Raw genomic sequence first — 11,876 nt, forward strand, 5'->3', positions numbered from 1 at the left:
CAGGATAGGGCAATGTGGGATATGAGGGGGCAATGTGGGACAGGATAGGGTAATGTGGGACATGATAGGGCAATGATGGACGGTGTTGGGCAATGTGGGACAGGCTTGGTGGGGCAATGTGGGACAGGATGGGGCTATGTGGGACAGGATGGAGCAATTAGGAAGGAGATTGTTAAAGGCGGCATAGTATAATTAGTATAATGAGGAGCGGGGGTGTCTTTATGCAGAGACATAGTATGGGGGAGATATTATAGAAATGGCAAGTTTTGGGGGACATTATGGAAAGGGGCACTTTGTGGTGCTATTTTGGAGGGTGGATATTTTGTGCAAAAGAAATAAACCCCTTCTGATTCTCCTTGTTTCCCCCCAGATAAAATAAAAGACCCTGTATTCACCTTTGGTGCTGACACCGTTTCAGCGCTGTCAGTAATCATGATTTGTGGCTCAAATGACATTGTGACATCACGGGAGCCCCACGTCCAATCACTACTAGCTTCTGTCTCCCCACCTTAGGAATGAACTATCATTTGAGGGAACATAGGGGCCAAGGATGGGAGACTTTATCAAATAAAGGAGGCCAGGATGAGGACATTATTAAATACAGTGCTGGCCAAAAGTATTGGCACCCCTGCAATTCTGTCACATAATACTCAGTTTCTTCTTGAAAATGATTGCAATCCCAAATTCTTTGGTTTTATTATCTTCACTCATTTTGTCTTCAATTAAAAAAAAAAAATTGTCATAAAGCCAAATTGGATATAATGCCACACCAAACATAAAAAGGGGGTGGACAAAAGTATTGACACTGTTTGAAAAATCATGTGATGCTTCTCTAATTTCTGTAATTAACAGCACCTGTAACTTACCTGTGGCACCTAACAGGTGTGGGCAATAACTAAATCACACTTGCAGCCAGTTGACATGGATTTAAGTTGACTCAACCTCTGTCCTGTGTTCTTGTGTGTACGACATTGATCATGGAGAAAGGAAAGAAGACCAAAGAACTGTCTGAGTTCTTGAGAATCCAAATTGTGAGGAAGAATAAGCAATCTCAAGGCTACAAGTCCATCTCCAAAGACCTGAACGTTCTTGTGTCTACGGTGCACAGTGTCATCAAGAAGTTTAAAGCCCATGGCACTGTGGCTAACCTCCCTAGATGTGGAAGGAAAAGAAAAATTGACGAGAGATTTCAACGCAAGATTGTGCGGATGGTGGATAAAGAACCTCGACTAACATCCAAACAAGTTCAAGTTGCCCTGCAATCCGAGGGTACAACAGTGTCAACCCATACTATCCGTCGGCGTCTGAATGAAAAGGGACTGTATGGTAGGATACCCAGGAAGACCCCACTTCTTACCCCGAGACATAAAAAAGCCAGGCTGGAGTTTGCAAAAATTACCTGAGAAAGCCTAATACGTTTTGGAAGAATGTTCTCTGGTCAGATGAGACAAAAGTAGAGGTTTTTGGGAAAAGCCATCAACATAGAGTTTACAGGGAAAAAAAAGAGGCATTCAAAGAAAAGAACACGGTCCCTACAGAACATGGCAGAAGTTCCCTGATGTTTTGGGGTTGCTTTGCTGCCTCTGGCACTGGACTGCTTGACCGTGTGCATGGCATTATGACGTCTGAAGACTACCAACAAATATTGCAGCATAATGTTGGGCCCAGTGTGAGAAAGCTGGGTCTTCCTCAGAGGTCATGGGTCTTCCAGCAGGACAATGATCCAAAACACACTTCAAAAAGCACTAGAAAATGGTTTGATAGAAAGCACTGGAGACTACTAAAGTGGCCAGTAATGAGTCCAGACCTGAATCCCATAGAACACCTGTGGAGAGATCTCAAAATGGCAGTTTGGAGAAGGCACCCTTCAAATCTCAGGGACCTGGAGCAGTTTGCCAAAGAAGAATGGTCTAAAATTCCAGCAGAGCATTGTAAGAAACTCATTGATTGTTACTGGAAGCGGTTGTTCGCCGTTATTTTGGCTAAAGGTTGTGCAACTAAGTATTAAGGCTGCTGTACATGGTACGACCGATTGTGCGATTTCACAATCGATCGTACCCGCCCCCGTCCTTTTTGTGTCACGGGCAAATCGCTGCCCGTGGCGCACAAAGTCGGTAACCCCTGTCACACATACTTACCTCTCGTGCGACCTTGCTGTGGGCGGCGAACGTCCACTTCCTGGAGTGGGAGGGACGTTCGGTGTCACAGCGACGTCACACGGCCGCCGGCCAATAGAAGCGGAGGGGCGGAGATGAGCAGGATGTAAACATCCCGCCCACCAACCTTCCTTCCACATAGAGCCGGCGGCTGATGCGGGAGGCAGGTACGCGATGTTCATCACTCCCGTGGTGTCACACGAAGCGACATGTGATGCCACGAGAACGATGAACAACCGGCGCCCGATTTCAGAACCGATATTATGGAACCTAGCGAGCAGTACACGACTCACGATTTGTGAGCGATACTGCGTCACTAGGAGGTGTCACACAGGCCGCCATCGCCAGCGATGCCGGATGTGCGTCACAAAAACCGTGACCCCGACGATCTATCGCACGATAGATTGTCTGGTGTAAAGCAGCCTTTAGGCTAAGGGTGCCAATACTTTTGTCTGACCCATTATTGGAGTTTTGTGTGAAATGATCAATGATTTGATTTTTGTTTCATTCTCTTTTGTGTTTTTTCATTGCAAGCAAAATAAATGAAGATAATACCAAAGAATGTGTGATTGCAATCATTTTCAAGAAGAAACTGAGTATTATCTGACAGAATTGCAGGGGTGCCAATACTTTTGGCCAGCACTGTAAAGGGGGCCAGGATGGGAGATATTATTACTATATGGGGCCAGAACGAGGAACATACATTATTGGTTTATGGTGGCAAATAGGGAGATAATTACTGTAGGGGAAAATTAGGGGACATTATTACTGCTGTAATATAACTAAAGGGGGCTTTACACACTACGACATCACTAATGCGATCTCGTTGGGGTCACGGAATTCGTGATGCACATCCGGCCGCATTAGCGATGCCGTTGCGTGTGACACCTATGAGCGATTTTGCATCGCTGCAAAAACGTGCAAAATCGCTCATCAGTGATATGGGGGTCCATTCTTGATTATCGTTACTGCAGCAGTAACGAAGTTGTTCCTCGTTCCTGCGGCAGCACACATCGCTCCGTGTGACACCGCAGGAACGAGGAAGCTCTCCTTACCTGCCTCCCGGCCACAATGCGGAAGGAAGGAGGTGGGCGGGATGTTACGTCCCGCTTATCTCCGCCCCTCCGCTGCTATTGGGCGGCGTTCAGTGACGCTGCTGTGACGTCACTGCGACGCCGCACGGACCGCCCCCTTAGAAAGGAGGCGGTTCGCCGGTCACAGCGACGTCGCTAGGCAGGTAAGTATGTGTGACTGCTCTGGGCGATGTCGTGCGCCACGGGCAGCGATTTGCCCGTGTCGCACAACAGATGGGGGCAGGTACCCACACTAGCGATATCGGTACCGATATCGCAGTGTGTAAAGTGGCCTTTACTGTAATTTTGAGGATGCTGTCTTTCATGGGGTGGAACAAAAGTCTGCCGTGGAGTAAAAATTGGTGGAAAAGTGAGGAATGTGCTCTGGGAGTGATCAGCTATAGGTGACTGTGTGTTATTTTCTGCAGAGTTGAGTCATGGCAGGAAGAAGTGATGGCGGTCAGCGCTGGATGAAGCGGAAAAGCGAAGATGAATAACTTCAGCTAGAGACGTCACTGGTAAGTCAGTGTATTAGTACACACACACACACACACTATATACAGAGCTCCTGTGTATAATGTCAGTAATTAATGTCACTGGTGATCACTGTATTACCTGTACACTGACACTATATACAGAGCTCCTGTGTATAATGGCACTGATGGTAATAGTAGTGTTATTAGTATTGTGGTTTTTATTCATGATCATTATTGTAGTATTATTCGGGCACTGTGTGGTGGTATTTCTCTGTTGTATGTGGTATTATTTGGTAATTTATGTGGTCTGGTCATAGGGGTACTTTGCACACTACGACATCGCAGGTGCGATGTCGGTGGGGTCAAATTGAAAATGACGCACTTCCGGCATCGCAGGCGACATCGTAGTGTGTAAAGGCTCGATGATACGATTAACGAGTGCAAAAGCGTCGTAATCGTATCATCGGTGCAGCGTCGGCGTAATCCATGATTACGCTGACGCGACGGTCCGATGTTGTTCCTCGTTCCTGCGGCAGCACACATCGCTGTGTGTGAAGCCGCAGGAGCGAGGAACATCTCCTACCGGCGTCACTGCGGCTTCTGTAGGATATGCGGAAGGAAGGAGGTGGGCGGGATGTTTACATCCTGCTCATCTCTGCCTCTATTGGCCGTCTGCTGTGTGACGTCGCAGTGACGCCATACAACCCGCCCCCTTAATAAGGAGGCGGGTCGCCGGCCAGAGCGACGGTCGCAGGACAGGTGAGTCCATGTGAAGCTGCCGTAGTGATAATGTTCGCTACGGCAGCTATCACAAGGATATCGCAGTTGCGACGGGGGCTGGGACTATCGCGCTCGGCATCGCAGCATCGGCTTGCGATGTCGTAGTGTGCAAAGTACCCCATAGTCTTGAGGTATTTCTCCCTTGTATGTGGTAATATTTGGTCATTATGTGCTCTGATTATGGTGTGGCAGTATTTCTTTCTTGTATGTGGTTGTATTCGCTTACTATGTGGTGGTAATATGTTGTCTGGTCACGGTGTGGCGGTATTTCTCCCTTTTATGTGGTATTATTGGTCTTGGTATAGTGGATTGTGTTGTGTCTGGAGGACATTTTTTCTCTCTATCAATAAAGGGAAGATTATTTCCAGTAGAGATTAAATACTTAGATGTTTAACCTCTCACTGTAATCGCCTATTCTAAGGTCATGTGCCCATGTTGAGTATTTGGTCAGTATTTTACCTCAGTATTTGTAGTTGTATTTGTAGTTGTATTTGTTTAACCCACTCCTAGTTTTGGCTTAAGGCCGCTTTACACGCAACGACATTGCTAACGAGATGTCGTTGGGGTCATGGAATTCGTGACACACATCTGGCCTCGTAAGCGACGTCATTGAGTGTGAAACACAGGAACGACCGTTAACGATCAAAATAACTTACCTAATCGTTGATCGTTGACGCGTCGTTCTGTGGCGCCCCTGACCTGGTCAGGCACCACTGAGTACTGCACCCATGCTGGGGACAGTACAACACAGGTAATCCAGAAGGCTGACCGGGGTGTGGAACACAGGCGCATAGTGACCAGGTCTCACACATGTACCCATGAGAGGACCCCTGGGGATCCCAGGAGGGGGCAAGCCTTCACCTTCACTGGAATAGTGGAGGGGGTAGAGCCTCCATCTCCTCTCAAGGGGTGTGGTGGAGAGTCTGGTTGCTAGGTGGCGTAGGCAAGAACAGGAGAGGAGGAGCAGTGAGCCAGTTCAGTGTAGAGTCCAGGGAGCTCAAGTGAGGAGCAGATCCCTGGAGCTGTGCAATCTGACAGCGTCCGCGCAGTGGCTACAGACGGGGGAGAACGGTCAACTAGGAGTGCTACCTGAAAGCCAGCTTCAGCTAGAGAGTGCAACGGAGTGGGAAGTAAGGAGACTGCTAGAGAGCACCAGGCCCAACCGGGCGGCAGATCCCGAAGCGAAGATAGATCCAGCTTTCTTCTGCTAAACCTGCCGGTGTGGGGCTCTCAAAGCCCACACCACAACACCACAAAAGCCGCAGCCACGTAACCGCAGTGAGGGCCCATAGGTCACAGGAGGCAAGCAGCTGGAGTGGCCTGGTCCGGGGAACAAGCACACGGCAAACAACAAGGGGAGAGAGGCTGCAGCATCTTCCCTGGGTGACCCCCATAGGGACTCAAAGTCGGGGTCACCCCAAACCACCAAGGGCTAAGGAAGGCGAGTCAGTAGTCACCCTCATAAAGTCAGCCTGAAGGATACCTGGTTCCTACCTGGTTCATCTCAGCTACGCCCGGGTTACTCACCCTGCCACCTGAAGTGAGTAAAAACCCTGAAAGACATCCTGCCTGTGTGGTCATTCTGCGACTTGTGGTACTACAAATCTACACAGGGCCCTGGGGCTTGCCTCACTCTCAGGAGGCTCCTACATCTAACTGCACACACCATCAGCCCCAGGCGACCCTCAACCTGCAGTGGCGGTCCCTACTGGCCGCAATACTGAGAGTGGCGTCACGATCAAAAACAGAAGATTTCCTACCAGTGACGGAGATCCAGCAACGTGGAGTCCCTGAAGGTAACGCACCGACACCGACACAACACCTGTGGGGCTTCACATCTGGCGTCACGAACAGGATAAGGACTAGACCTGTTCAGACAGGTGACCATGTGCCTGGGCGGTCCACTTGAAAAATTGGAAGCGCCGCCATATTGCCACCATGAAAAGCGCGCTGAAAAACAACAGCAGCCCGCGCTGGAAGAAGTTACCGCCCACGAAGAGGTGTGGCTACCCAGAGATCCCCTGCAGAGTTCTGACCTCGCTTATGAAGAAAGCGGAAGCGTCCAGAGACGGCGGAGCAGAAGAGAAGCCAGTAGCGTGCTAGAGGAAATGGAGTCCAGACGCGGATACCCAGAGCCAGGCTCTGCTGCCTGGTGGTGCCGGGAGCTTGCTATTTTCTGCGACCAGCTGGAGGCCAGGATTGTGCGACAGCTCAGGGAAGAACGCACGGAGCTCCTGGAGATGGCTGCGGCGGTGCGGACCTACGAGGAGGGAGCCGCGCGACGCATGTCAGACCGAGCGGCGACGACGCAGACCCCGATGCTGCCACAGATGGGTGAGTCGAGTGATGCCCCGGCCAGCGCAAGTGCCCCGACCCCTGCTGCCACGCCCGCGGTCCCGGAAGAGGCGCCCGGCGCGGCGCCACCGAACCAGGCCGCAGCCACGCTAGATGCGGCCCGCCAAATCCAGGCCGCCGCAGCCATGCCCCGCCTGGCCCGCAAAGGTCCGACTACCACTGCGATACTGATCCGTGCCGCAGGTGTGACACTGACCCAGGCTGCCACCCTGCTGAGCCCAGTCCGCCAAGACCCCACCGCAGCAGCGACACTCGTCCGCGCCGCAAGTGAGATGCTGAACCAGGCCGCAGCCCCGCCGGGTGCGGCCCGCCAAGCTCCGATCGCTGCAGCGACGTCCAGCCCAGCCTGCACAGAGCCCCCTGCAACAGCGACACAGATCCAGGCCGCCGCCATGCCGGGCGCGGCCCGCCAAGACCAGGCCGCCGCCATGCCGGGCGCGGCCCGCCAAGACCAGGCCGCCGCCATGCCGGGCGCGGCCCGCCAAGACCAGGCCGCCGCCATCCAGGGCGCGGCCAGCCAAGACCAGGCCGCCGCCATCCAGGGCGCGGCCCGCCAAGACCAGGCCGCCGCCATGCCAGGCGCGGCCCGCCAAGAAGAGATTACCTCACTATTTTCCCCGGCCTGCAAGGCCAGAGCAGACACCGCTCCCCAGTCCAGAGAGGTCCCTGCTAGGAAGACCCTGATAGGAGAGGACCCTGAATACTGGAAGCTGAAGGCTGACCTAGAGGCCCAGTTCCCACAGGAGATGGTGGATCGGTATCTGCTCCCTCCGCATACCCCCAAGGAGATTCCGGCAACCCCTGCAGCCGCGCCAGAGAGTCCACCGCCCAGACCAGCTGAAGAAAGCCCATCCCCAGCACTGCCACCAAAGGAGTGCCAAGAAGAACTAAGGGGGAGAGGAGGCCAGGAAGCTGAGGAGCTGACTCCGGAGCCACCAGCAGTGGATCCATACCCAGAGCCAGAGATGCTGCCCTATTCTCGCTGGGATGAGGAAGACCTGACACCGTCCGCTGACGAAGAACTGCCCAAAAGTCTCACCTGGGAGTTTGCAAGCTGTACCACGCAGAGTTCAGGCCGCAAGACACAGCGCCGCAGTAGAACCCAGTTTTCCCCTGCACCGCCATCCCCAGAGCAGAGAGAGGTCACAGCCAGAGACCTGCGGGAGAAAAGGTTACTGAGAAAGTCCAGAGCCCAGGTCAGAGGACCCCTTTGCAGAGGAGTAGTGGAGGACTTCAATTTGAAAAGCGGATACGGCTTTATTGTAGCCAGAGGAATAAAAGAGGGCATATTTGTGAATCGGAGAGATGTTCAAGCCCACCTGCCCAGAGGACATTCAGGCAGAAATTTGAAAATTGGAGACGCAGTACAGTTCACCTTGCATCAAGGAGAAAGGGGCTACTATGCCTTAGACGTAGCACCATGTCCCAAAGAAGAAAGAAAAGACAGAGATAAAGAAACAGATGCAGAAAAAGAAACAGATGAAGATCAAGAAAGAAAAGACAAAGAGCCTACAGATGAAACTACCTCAGAGGATGACAAGGAGCAAGAAAACAGCAGGTGCCGTAGCCCAATAGGCCAAAGCCCTGGTACCGAGGAGTAAAGTAAAGAAAGAAGTACCGAAAGTTTGACCAGTTTGACAAGTTGAAAAGTTTGCAACGTTATCGTTTAAGCATGTGCCCACAAAAACTATTGTGAGAAATAAACTTTAAGGCTATGAACTTGCTATAGCCACAAACTCTCGCAGTGTAAATAGTTACACCAGAGGGCACCACCGCCACCAGAGTCAGCCTGTTTAGGGGCTTGGCTCGTCTGCAACCAGGAGGAGCCCGTCCGTATATAGGGCCTTGGCTCACTTGCGACCAGAGAGCAAGCCTGTTTATGGGGCCTTGGCTCACCACCACAAAGAGGGTACCTGGTCAGCACCAACTGTGGAGGCCGCCTCTGCATCCTGCCAGAAGAGGCTGAGGGCGCGGATCCACCAGGCCAGGTATACCCTGAAAACCACCAGCCCATGTAAGCCGCCTCTACATCCTGCCAGAAGTGGCTGAAGCCGCGGCCAACGTGAGAGGGTTTTGGGTGGGTTAACGGACTTGTGGGTGGAGGGTGGTGATGTATGGTACCTGGTGCTTTTAAATGTTTTACATGTTTTAATGTTTTATGCATTTTAAAATGTTGTCTTGCAGCCCGAGGACGTGCTGGTGATAACTAAGGGGGAATGTGGCGCCCCTGACCTGGTCAGGCACCACTGAGTACTGCACCCATGCTGGGGACAGTACAACACAGGTAATCCAGAAGGCTGACCGGGGTGTGGAACACAGGCGCATAGTGACCAGGTCTCACACATGTACCCATGAGAGGACCCCTGGGGATCCCAGGAGGGGGCAAGCCTTCACCTTCACTGGAATAGTGGAGGGGGTAGAGCCTCCATCTCCTCTCAAGGGGTGTGGTGGAGAGTCTGGTTGCTAGGTGGCGTAGGCAAGAACAGGAGAGGAGGAGCAGTGAGCCAGTTCAGTGTAGAGTCCAGGGAGCTCAAGTGAGGAGCAGATCCCTGGAGCTGTGCAATCTGACAGCGTCCGCGCAGTGGCTACAGACGGGGGAGAACGGTCAACTAGGAGTGCTACCTGAAAGCCAGCTTCAGCTAGAGAGTGCAACGGAGTGGGAAGTAAGGAGACTGCTAGAGAGCACCAGGCCCAACCGGGCGGCAGATCCCGAAGCGAAGATAGATCCAGCTTTCTTCTGCTAAACCTGCCGGTGTGGGGCTCTCAAAGCCCACACCACAACACCACAAAAGCCGCAGCCACGTAACCGCAGTGAGGGCCCATAGGTCACAGGAGGCAAGCAGCTGGAGTGGCCTGGTCCGGGGAACAAGCACACGGCAAACAACAAGGGGAGAGAGGCTGCAGCATCTTCCCTGGGTGACCCCCATAGGGACTCAAAGTCGGGGTCACCCCAAACCACCAAGGGCTAAGGAAGGCGAGTCAGTAGTCACCCTCATAAAGTCAGCCTGAAGGATACCTGGTTCCTACCTGGTTCATCTCAGCTACGCCCGGGTTACTCACCCTGCCACCTGAAGTGAGTAAAAACCCTGAAAGACATCCTGCCTGTGTGGTCATTCTGCGACTTGTGGTACTACAAATCTACACAGGGCCCTGGGGGCTTGCCTCACTCTCAGGAGGCTCCTACATCTAACTGCACACACCATCAGCCCCAGGCGACCCTCAACCTGCAGTGGCGGTCCCTACTGGCCGCAATACTGAGAGTGGCGTCACGATCAAAAACAGAAGATTTCCTACCAGTGACGGAGATCCAGCAACGTGGAGTCCCTGAAGGTAACGCACCGACACCGACACAACACCTGTGGGGCTTCACAGTTCCATTCCCGATTATCGTTGCTGTTGCAGGTACGATGTTGTTCGTCGTTACTGCGGCAGCACACATCGAAGGAAGGAGGTGGGCGGGATGTTCGTCCCGCTCATCTCCTCCCCTCCGCTTCTATTGGGCGTCCGCTTAGTGACGCCGCAGTGACGCCACACAAACCGCCCCCCCTTAGAAATGAGGCGGTTCGCCGGCCACAGTGACGTCGCTAGACAGGTAAGTAGTGTGACGGGTGTTAGCGATCTTGTGTGCCCTGGGCAGCGATTTGCCCGTGATGCACAAACGACAGGGACGGGTTCGCTCTCTAGCGGTATCGATAGCGATATCGCTGCGTGTAAAGTACCTTTTAGAAATACCAATGTAACATTCTGAACAAATACTGAACGTGTGAATGTGGCGTAAGGATAAGTGATAACTTATTCATTTGTGGGGAGCGATTGCTGGGACCTGCACCGATCGTGCAACTTTTATCACCTTGAAAGTGGAGCTCATGTCCGACTCGTCCCCTAATCCATTCATTCATTAAATTATCACCTACCAAACCTGTGGATTGGTGATCACTTGTTTTCACCAAAGATCCCCCTTACTGCAAACTGTAATTGTACATCAGTTATTGTGTGTGCACAGGAGATGTGCAGGAACCGCCTGTGTTTCACAGTCAATGCTCCACTAAAATGGGGATAACGGCTAACAGGTATTTACACATAGCTGTATGGTGGGCCCCTGGAGTCAATTCTTCTGGTGGGCCCTAGACACCCCAGTCTGACCCTTGCTGTATGTCCCCCACACCAGTGGTGTATATGTGGCGCCCTGGACTAGCCAGGTCGTCACAGGTAACACACAAACACCCCCACCCCCACTAGACAGTAACATTAGCCAAACAAAAAACCCTTGTTGCCTCCCTCCAGGGTCTGATGTCCACACCAGGTGGGGTGGAGCCAAGCGGTTGGCCCCACTCACCGAGGAGTTCACAGGCCTGGAGGCGGGAAAAGGAAGAGTTGAGTAGAGGAGGTTGAAGTGAGAGCAGTAAAGTGGAGAGTGTCTGGGTTTGTGGCCCAGGCACTGACAACAAGGTTGGCAGACGGTGGTGGCCGTCTGCAGGAGTGGTGTATCAACGCGGAACCGTAGGACCAGGGTCGTTGGCCCGCCGGTACCGACCGGGGAGCGAAGTGAAGCCAGCACACACAGACAGGGCCAACGGACCCCGACTAGGCTTGGAGTCGCCGTCAACAGTCAAATCCGAGTGTGACAGGAACCCCAGGGGTTTCCTAACAGCCAAAGACCCGTTAGAAGGCAACCGCCCACACCGTGAGGGTATACAGCTACCGCCTAAGGCTAGAGACCCAAGGGCCAGCGCCTGTGGGCAAACGGGCTCCTCCGGCATCCATACACCGGGGAGCGGACTACCGTTGGGGACCCATCGTAGTCAAACAGTACACAAAGGTGGAGGGAAAGACAGCCGCCATCACCTGTCCGGGGAGAGACACTGCAGCCGGCTGCGGGACCCGTCCATCCAGCCGTTTGGTTTACCGAGGACTTTGTGCATCTCTTACTGAGTGAGTACACCCGTGCCATCCGGCACCGCGCCACGCTGTCCCTGCAACCCTGCACCTCACCAACCCTGCCTCCCCGTCACACCACCGGGCCCCAGGACCACCGA

Source organism: Anomaloglossus baeobatrachus, chromosome 2 (genome assembly GCF_048569485.1).
Source record: "Anomaloglossus baeobatrachus isolate aAnoBae1 chromosome 2, aAnoBae1.hap1, whole genome shotgun sequence".
NCBI lineage: Eukaryota > Metazoa > Chordata > Amphibia > Anura > Aromobatidae > Anomaloglossus > Anomaloglossus baeobatrachus.